Source organism: Mesoplodon densirostris, chromosome 4 (assembly GCF_025265405.1).
Source record: "Mesoplodon densirostris isolate mMesDen1 chromosome 4, mMesDen1 primary haplotype, whole genome shotgun sequence".
In the NCBI taxonomy this organism is placed as follows: domain Eukaryota; kingdom Metazoa; phylum Chordata; class Mammalia; order Artiodactyla; family Ziphiidae; genus Mesoplodon; species Mesoplodon densirostris.
The window spans coordinates 89834116-89844507 of NC_082664.1; positions in this window are offsets into that span (position 1 = coordinate 89834116).

Consider the following 10392-nt stretch of genomic DNA (forward strand, 5'->3'; position numbering starts at 1 on the left):
TTAAGTAAATTTACACCAAGTTATGGACTTGGGATTTCTTGGGAGTGTTCAAGTATTTTTCTGACATAGGTAGTATGCATGTATTAACAAAGTAAATAAAAAATTACAACAAAAGTGATTCCCAAACAAAAGTGATTATATCTTTAAGTGTATATAGAAAAGGGCAGATGCAATATATATGCTTGAAATAGAACCAGAAGCAATAAAATCAGTTGATAATATAAGCCTTTCAGGAATTAGAAGCATGTGAACAAATAAAATAGGCAAAGATAAACTGTTTTTTAAAAAATCTATTGTCTTCTTTATCCATTCATCTGTCGATGGACACTTAGGTTGCTTCCATGTCCTGACTATTGTAAATAGTGCTGCAGTGAACACTGGTACATGACACTTTTTGAATTATGGTTTTCTCAGGGTATATGCCCAGCAGTGGGATTGCTGGGCTGTATGGTACTTCTATTTTTAGTTTTTTAAGGAACCTAAATGGGAAGTGAAAAGCAGTATGATTTTTTCATTGATCATTTAAACTGTTGCTTTTTATTCACCTTTCTGTATCTGATAGATTGCCTCTGGCTCCCATTTTATTTAAAATGCTGCCCCACATTAGAACTTTTGGTTACTTCTCTACCCTTCTGCAATCATGTCTCCTATGATGCTTTTCACTATTAGGCATAGTCGTTCCTCATACTGTTTATTTAGTGTGTAGTTCTTAGTTCATCTTATTTATTTCATCCTTCGTGATCAGATTATTTTTCTTTCTAGCTTTTGGTAGGGTTTTGTGTCATTAGATGAGCTATGAGTCATTGGCAGAGTCTGCTACTAACGTCTGAATGTCTGTTTGTTTCCCTTTCTTCCATGATGACAGAACCCCTAATTTCTATCTGGGCACATGCTACCTAGAATAAAGATGATATTCTCAGTTTCACTTGAAATTAAGTATAGCTGTGTAACAATGTTTTGGTCAATGGATGCACAGTAGAAATGGCATCTGGGCACTTTCTTTTTTTTGTCCACACTGCGTGGCTTGTAGAGTCTTAGTTTCCTGACCAGGGCTCAAACCCAGGCCCTCGGCAGTGAAAGCGCCAAGTCCTAACCACTGGACCACCAGGGAATTCCCTGGGAATTTTTCTTAATGACATCTGGCACGTCCCCTTCGTTGCCCTTTTCCTTCCACTCATTTTTCCTGCTTCTTTCATCCTGTTGCTTGGAATGGGGATGTGATAGCTACTATTTGAACTGTAAAAGCATACTCTGTGATTCACAAAGCAGTAAACTAAAAGGAGCCTAGGGTCCTGAGGACATTGTGGAGATATCTGCCACCCCAGCCCTGGGTTGCCTACCTCTAGACTTTTTTTTTTTAAGTTATTTATTTATTTATTTATTTTTGGCTGCGTTAGATCTTTGTTGCTGTGTGCGGGCTTTCTCTAGTTGCCGTGAGTGGGGGCTCCTCTTTGTTGTGGTGTGCGGGCTTCTCATTGCGGTGGTGTCTCTTGTTGTGGAGCACGGACTCTAGGCACGCGGGCTCAGTAGTTGTGGCTCACGAGCTCTAGAGTGCAGGCTCAGTAGTTGTGGCACACAGGCTTAGTTGCTCTGCAGTATGTGGGATCTTCCCAGACCAGGGCTCGAACCCGTGTCCCCTGCATTGGCAGGCAGATTCTTAAACACTGCGCCACCAGGGAAGCCTTAGAATTTTATGTGACAGAGAAATAAACTTCTCCTTTGTTTAAGGCACTATATTTTTGTGTCTCTTACTGCCAAACTAGCCATAAATGAGGCTTAAGAACAGGCTACTGACCTTGTTTTATGGAAGATAATTGTGTGGAAGATAACTAGTTCTTTACATCTGTAAAGTATTAATCTTGAAGTTATAAAGGTGACCTTAGTGACATTACATGTCTATTAGATTTATAGCAGCTTTAGTAGAAAATAGTTCTTTCAAATGGAATGTTTGGTTACACTGTTACTCAGCAGTGTGGAAAAACTGAAAATGACCTCAGTGTTTAATAATGAATTAATAGAATGGCACCTTAAATCATATTGTATCAATTTAATAGAATAGTAATTTTTTTCTTTTTAACAGCTTTATTAAGATATAATCACATACCACACAATTCACCCATTTAATGGGTACAACTTAATGGTTTTTAGTATAGTGACAGAGTTGTGCAACCATCACCGCAATCTTTTTTTTTTTTTTTTTTTTTCTTTTTGCGGTATGCGGGCCTCTCACTGTTGTGGCCTCTCCCGTTGCGGAGCACAGGCTCCGGACGCGCAGACCCAGCGGCCATGGCTCACGGGCCCAGCCGCTCCGCGGCATATGGGATCCTCCCAGACCGGGGCACTAACCCGTATCCCCTGCATCGGCAGGCGGACTCTCAACCACTGCGCCACCAGGGAGGCCCAACCGCAATCTGATTTAGAACTTTTTCATCACCCCAGAAAGGAACCTCTTGCCCACTAGAAGTCAATACCCATGCCCCTCTCCCACACCCATACTGCTAGCCCTAGACAGCCACTAATCTACTTTCTGTCTCTGTAGATTTGCCCATTCTGGACATTTTATATGAATGGAATCATATAACACATGCTCTTTTGTGACAAACTTCTTTCACTTAGCATAATGTCGAGTTTATTCATGTTATAGCATGAGGTATCAATACTTTATTCCTTTTTATCACCAAGTAGTATTCTATTGTATGGACATACCACATTTTATTTATCTATTCATCAATTTATGGATACTTGAGTTTCCACTTTTTGGCTATTGCGAATAATGCTGCTATGAACATTTCATGCACAAGTTTTTGTGTGGATGTGTGTTTTCGGTTCTCTTGGGTATATATCTAAGAATGAAATTGCTGGATCACATGGAAACTATGTTTAACATTTTAATGAACTGCCAACTATTTTCCAAAGTAGCTGTATCATTTTACATATCCACCAGCAACGTGTGAGGGTTCCAGTTTCTCCACATCCTCACCAACGCTTGTTATTATCTATCTTTTTTAATATAGTCATCCTTGTGGGTGTGAAGTGGTATCTCATTGATGTATATTGTTGGCGACATAGTTGGTCATCAAGAGGATGTGACCACTGGTTGACCTGTGAGCTGGACCTGGGGTCAGTGGCTTACCACCCCATCCCCTATCTTTGGAATGTTTGTTCTGCCCACTGTTCCCACAGTGGGAGCCACTTTCAAAGACACAGCCTTGGAACTTCCCTGGCGGTCCAGTGGTTAAGACTCTGTGCTTCCAATGCAGGGGGCTTGGGTTCAATCCCTGGTTAGGGAACTAAGATCCCACATGCCGTGCAGTGCGGCCAAAAAATAAAATTTAAAAAAAAAAAAAGGACACATCCTTGAGAGAGTAATGTGTTGTTGAGACCATCTGGACAATATACGTGACTGAACCCAGTTAAGGACTCTTTATAAACTTCTAAGATTCCAGTGGATGGGTGTGGAGATCTACTCGTATTGTGGCCACACAAGACAAGCCTCATATGTCACTTCCCTTGCTTATTGAAACTGCCATCTTCTAATCTGCAATGGTCTGCCTTTTCCTTTGGTCTCTCCTTACCCTCCACGTAGGGGGACCAGTTACAGATTTTACCCGGGAAGCTCCCAAGTTTGCCAACCAATAGCTTTTTGAGTCCTTTGCCCATTTTATTTGTTTTGTTGTTTTTGTTTGTTTGTTTATGTTTTTCTTCCTTTGCCCATTTTAAATTTGGGTTGTCTTTTTATTATTAAGTTATAAGAGATCTTTATATACTCTAGATACAAGTCACTTATATATATAATTTGTAAATATTTCCCCCCACTATGTCAGTTGTTTTTCACTTTCCTTTTTCTTTTTATGTATAAATTTATTTTTTAATTAAGCTTTTATGAAATTGCCATTCTATATTTGGACTCTTTTTTTAATTTCTTTCTTTTCATCTTTATTGGAGTATAATTGCTTTACATTGTTGTGTTAGTTGCTGCTGTATAACAAAGTGAATGAGCTATATGTATACATATATCCCCATATCCCCTCCCTCTTGCCTCTCCCTCCCACCCTCCCTATCCCACCCCTCTAGGTCATCACAAAGCACCGAGCTGATCTCCCTGTGCTATGCTGCTGCTTCCCACTAGCTATCTATTTTACTTTTGGTAGTGTATATATGTCCATGCCACTCTCTCACTTCGTCCCAGCTTACCCTTCCCCCTCCCCGTGTCCTCAAGTCCTTTCTCTACATCTGCATCTTTATTCCTGTCCTGCCCCTAGGTTCTTCAGAACCATTTTTTTTTTTTTTTTAGATTCCATATGTATGTGTTAGCATACGGTATTTCTTTTTCTCTTTTTGACTTACTTCACTCTGTAGGACAGACTCTAGGTCCATCCACCTCACTACAAATAACTCAATTTTGTTTCTTTTTATGGCTGAGTAGTATTCCATTGTATATATGTGCCACATCTTATTTATCCATTCATCTGTCGACGGACACTTAGGTTGCTTCCATGTCCTGGCTATTGTAAATAGAGCTGCAATGAACATTGTGGTACATGACTCTTTTTGAATTATGGTTTTCTCAGGGTATATGCCCAGAGTGGGATTGCTGGTATATGGTAGTTCTAGTTTTAGTTTTTTAAGGAACCTCCATACTGTTCTCCATAGTGGCTGTATCAATTTACATTCCCACCAACAGTGCAAGAGGGTTCGCTTTTCTCCACACCCTCTCCAGCATTTATTGTTTGTAGATTTTTTGGTGATGGCCATTCTGACTGGTGTGAGGTGATACCTCATTGTAGTTTTGATTTGCATTTCTCTAGTGATTAGTGACGTTGAGCATCCTTTCATGTGTTTGTCGGCAATTTGTATATCTTCTTTGGAGAAATGTCTATTTAGGTCTTCTGCCCATTTTTGGATTGGGTTGTTTGCTTTTTTGATATTGAGCTGCATGAGCTGCTTGTAAGTTTTGGAGATTAATCCTTTGTCAGTTGCTTCATTTGCAAATATTTTCTCCCATTCTGAGGGTTGTCTTTTCGTCTTGTTTATGGTTTCCTCTGCTGTGCAAAAGCTTTTAAGTTTTTTTAGGTCCCATTTGTTTATTTTTGTTTTTATTTCCATTTCTCTAGGAAGTGGGTCAAAAAGGATCTTGATGTGATTTATGTCATGGACTGTTCTGCCTATGTTTTCCTCTAAGAGTTTTATAGTGTCTGGCCTTGCCTTTAGGTCTTTAATCCATTTTGAGTTTATTTTTGTGTATGGTGTAGGGAGTGTTCTAATTTCATTCTTTTACATGTAGCTGTGCAGTTTTCCCAGCACCACTTATTGAAGAGGCTGTCTTTTCTCCATTATATTTTCTTGCCACCTTTATCAAAGATAAGGTGACCATATATGTGTGGGTTTATCTCTGGACTTTCTATCCTGTTCCATTGATTTATATTTCTCTTTTTGTGCCAGTACCATGCTGTCTTTTTTTTTTAATTTTTAATTCTAGAATTTTTATTTTTTTACTTTATTTTTTTAAATTTTGTTTATTTTTGGCTGCGTTGGGTCTTCATTGCTGCATGCAGGCTTTCTCTAGTTGTGGTGAGGAGGGGCTACTCTTTGTGATGCGTGAGCTTCTCACTGTGGTGGCGTCTCTTGTTGCGGAGCACAGGCTCTAGGCACGCAGGCTTCAGTGGTTGTGACGTGTGGGCTCAGTAGTTGTGGCTCGCAGGCTCTGGAATGCAGGTTCATTATTTGTGGCACACGAGGTTAGTTGCTTAGTTGCACACAGCATGTGGGATCTTCCTGGACCAGGGCTCAAACACATGTCTCCTGCATTGGCAGGTGGATTCTTAACCACTGCACCACCAGGGAAGTCCCCCATACTTTCTTGATTAATGTAGCTTTGTAGTATAGTCTGAAGTCAGGGAGCCTGATTCCTACAGCTCCGTTTTTCTTTCTCAAGATTGCTTTGGCTATTCGGGGTCTTTTGTGTTTCCATACAAATTGTGCAATTTTTTGTTCTAGTTCTGTGAAAAATGCCATTGGTAGTTTGATAGGGATTGCATTGAATCTGTAGATTGCTTTGGGTAATATAGTCATTTTCACAATGTTGATTCTTCCAGTCCAAGAACATGGTATATCCCTCCATCTGTTTGTATCATCTTTAATTTCTTTCATAAGTGTCTTATAGATTTCTCATACAGGTCTTTTGTCCCCTTAGGTAGGTTTATTCCTAGGTATTTTATTCTTTTTGTTGCAATGGTAAATGGGAGTGTTTCCTTAATTTCTCTTTCAGATTTTTCATCATTAGTGTATAGGAATGCAAGAGATATCTGTGCATTAATTTTGTATCCTGCTACTTTACCACATTCATTGATTAGCTCTAGTACTTTTCTGGTAGCATCTTTAGGATTCTCTATGTATAGTATCATGTCATCTGCAAACAGTGACAGTTTTACTGCTTCTTTTCCGATTTGGATTCCTTTTATTTCTTTTTCTTCTCTGATTGTTGTGGCTAAAACTTCCAAAACTATGCTGAATAATAGTGGTGAGAGTGGGCAACCTTGTCTTGTTCCTGATCTTAGTGGAAATGGTTTCAGTTTTTCACCATTGAGAACAATGTTGGCTGTGGGTTTGTCATATATGGCCTTTATTATGTTGAGGTAAGTTCCCTCTATGCCTACTTTCTGGAGAGTTTTTATCATAAATGGGTGTTGAATTTTGTCGAAAGCTTTTTCTGTATCTATTGAGATTATCATATGGTTTTTATCCTTCAGTTTGTTAATATGGTGTATATCATTGATTGTTTTGTGTATATTGAAGAATCCTTGCATTCCTGGGATAAACCCCTCTTGATCATGGTGTATGATTCATTTAATGTGCTACTGGATTCTGTTTGCTAGTATTTTCTTGAGGATTTTTGCATCTATACTCATCAGTGATATTGGCCTGTAGTTTTCTTTTTTTGTAACATCTTTGTCTAGTTTTGGTATCAGGGTGATGGTGGCCTCTTAGAATGAGTTTGGGAGTATTCCTCCCTCTGCTATATTTTGGAAGAGTTTGAGAAAGATAGGTGTTAGCTCTTTTCTAAATGTTTGATAGAATTCACTGGTGAAGCCATCTGGTCCTGGGCTTTTGTTTTTTGGAAGATTTTTAATCACAGTTTCAATTTCAGTACTTGTGATTGATCTGTTTATATTTTCTATTTCTTCCTGGTTTAGTCTCAGAAGGTTGTGCTTTTCTAAGAATTTGTCCATTTCTTCCGGGTTGTCCATTTTATTGGCATATGGTTGCTTGTAGTAATCTCTCATGATCCTTTGTATTTCTGCAGTGTCCGTTGTTACTTCTTTTTCATTTCTAATTCTGCTGACTTGAGTCTTCTCCCTTTTTTTCTTGATGAGTCTGGCTAATGGTTTATCAATTTTGTTTATCTTCTCAAAGAACCAGCTTTTAGTTTTATTGATCTTTGTTATCGTTTTCTTCATTTCTTTTTCATTTATTTCTGATCTGATCTTTATGATTTGTTTCCTTCTGCTAACTTTGGGGTTTTTTGTTCTTCTTTATCTAATTGCTTTAGGTGTAAGGTGAGGTTGTTTATTTGAGATATTTCTTGTTTCTTGAGGTAGGATTGTATTGCTATAAACTTCCCTCTTAGAACTGCTTTTGCTGCATCCCATAGGCTTTGGGTCATCGTGTTTTCATTATCATTTGTTTCAAGGTATTTTTTTATTTCCTCTTTGATTTCTTCAGTGATCTCTTGGTTATTTAGTAGTATATTGTTTAGCCTCCATGTGTTTGTATTTTTTACAGGTTTTTTTTCCTGTACTTGATATCTAGTCTCATAGCATTGTGGTCGGAAGAGTTACTTGATATAATTTCAGTTTTCTTAAATTTACCAAGGCTTGATTTGTGACCCAAGATATGATCTATCCTGGAGAATCTTCCATGAGCACTTGAGAAGAAAGCATATTCTATTGTTTTTGGATGGAATGTCGTATAAATATCAATTAAGTCCATCTTGTTTAATGTATCATTTAAAGTTTGTGTTTCCTTATTTATTTTCATTTTGGATGATCTGTCCATTGGTGAAAGTGGAGTGTTAAAGTCACCTACTATTACTGTGCTGCTGTCGATTTCCCCTCTTATGGCTGTTAGCATTTGCCTTATGTATTGAGGTGCTCCTATGTTGGGTGCATAAATATTTACAATTGTTATATCTTCTTCTTGGATTGATCCCTTGATCATTAGGTACTGTCCTTCTTTGTCTCTTGTAATAGTCTTTATTTTAAAGTCTATTGTGTCTGGTATGACAATTGCTACTCCAGCTTTCTTTTCATTTCCATTTGCATGGAATATCTTTTTCCATCCCCTCACTTTCATTCTGTATGTGTCCCTAGGTCTGAAGTGGGTCTCTTGTAGACAGCATGTATACGGGTCTTGTTTTTGTATCCATTCAGCCAGTCTATTTCTTTTTGTTAGAGCATTTAATCCACTTACATTTAAGGTAGTTATCGATATGTATGTTCCTATTAACATTTTATTAAATGTTTTGGGTTTGTTATTGTAGGTTTTTTCCTTCTCTTGTGTTTCCTGCCTAGAGAAGTTCCTTTGGCATTTGTTGTAAAGCTGGTTTTGTGGTGCTGAATTCTCTTAGCTTTTGCTTGTCTGTAAAGGTTTTAGTTTCTCCATTGAATCTGAATGAGATTCTTGCTGAGTAGAGAAATCTTGGTTGTAGGTTTTTCCCTTTCATCACTTTAAATATGTCCTGCCACTCCCTTCTGGCTTGCAGAGCTTCTGCTGAAAGATCAGCTGTTAACCTTATGGGGATTACGTTGTATGTTATTTGGTGCTTTTCCCTTACTGCTTTCAATATTTTTTCTTTGTACTTAATTTGTGATAGTTTGATTAATATGTGTCTTTGCGTGTTTCTCCTTGGATTTATCCTGTATGGGACTCTCTGCGCTTCCTGGAGTTGATTGACTATTTTCTTTCCCATATTAGGGAAGTTTTCAACTATAATCTCTTCAAATATTTTCTCAGTCCTTTTCTTTTTCTCTTCTTCTTCTGGGACCCCTATACTTTGAATGTTGATGCATTTAACATTGTCCCAGAGATCTCTGAGACTGTCCCCAATTCTTTTCATTCTTTTTTCTTTTTTCTGCTCTGCAGTGGTTATTTCCACTACTTTATCTTCCAGGTCACTTATCCATTCTTCTGCCTCAGTTATTCTGCTATTGATTCCTCCTAGAGAATTTTCAATTTCATTTATTATGTTGTTCATTGTTTGTTTGCTCTTTAGTTCTTCTAGGTCCTTGTTAAGGGTTTCTTGTATTTTCTCCATTCTCTTTCCAAGATTTTGAATCATCTTTACTATCATTACTCTGAATTCTTTTTCAGGTAGACTGCCTATTTCCTCTTCATTTGTTTGGTCTGTTGGGTTTTTACCTTGCTCCTTTATCTGCTGTGTATTTCTCTGTCTTCTTATTTTGCTTAACTTACTGTGTTTGGGGGTCTCCTTTTTGCAGGCTGCAGGTTCGTAGTTCCCATTGTTTTGGGTGTCTGCTCCCAGTGTGTAAGGCTTGGTTCAGTGGGTTGTGTAGGCTTCCTGGGGGAGGAGCTGGTGCCTATGTTCTGGTGGATGAGGCTGGATCTTGTCTTTCTGGTGTGCAGGACCGCGTCCAGTGGTGTGTTTTGGTGTGTCTGTGAACTTAGTATGATTTTAGGCAGCTTCTCTGCTAATGGGTGGTGTTGTGTTCCTGTCTTGCTAGTTGTTTGGCATGGGGTGTCCAGCACTGGAGCTTGCTAGTTGTTGAGTGGAGCTGAGTCCTAGCGTTGAGACGGAGGCCTTTGGGAGAGCTCTCGTTGATTGATACTATGTGGGGACAGGAGGTCTCTGGTGGTCCACTGTCCTGAACTCGGCTCTCCCACCTCAGAGGCTCAGGCCTGACACCTGGCCAGAGCACCAATACCCTGTCAGCCACATGGCCAGACAAGCAAAGTCGAGAGTCAAAGAAAATTTTCATTCTCTCATTTCATGGCATAGCAACATTGCTATCCTTGATTTTCACAACAGATCCAGAGGTCTTATGGTATGTTTACCTCTTAGAATAAGCCAATTTGAATCTTGTTTCATAAGAAGTTCTTCATAAGATCCCCAAAGATGATTTCCCATAGTCTTGTGATAATTTCATAGCCACTTCTTGTTGCTATGGCATGGAGCTCGACTGTTGTGAGCATCAGCTTCAAACGCCAGAGACCTGTTTTTCACTTTCTTGATGGCACTGTTTGAAGCTCAAAAGTTTTTTAATTTTGATGAAATCCACTTTTTCTATTTTTATTTTGTTGGTTGTGGTGTTAGTTTTGTATCTATGAAGTCTCTGCCTAAACCAAGATCATGAAGTTTAGTCCTATGTTTTCTTC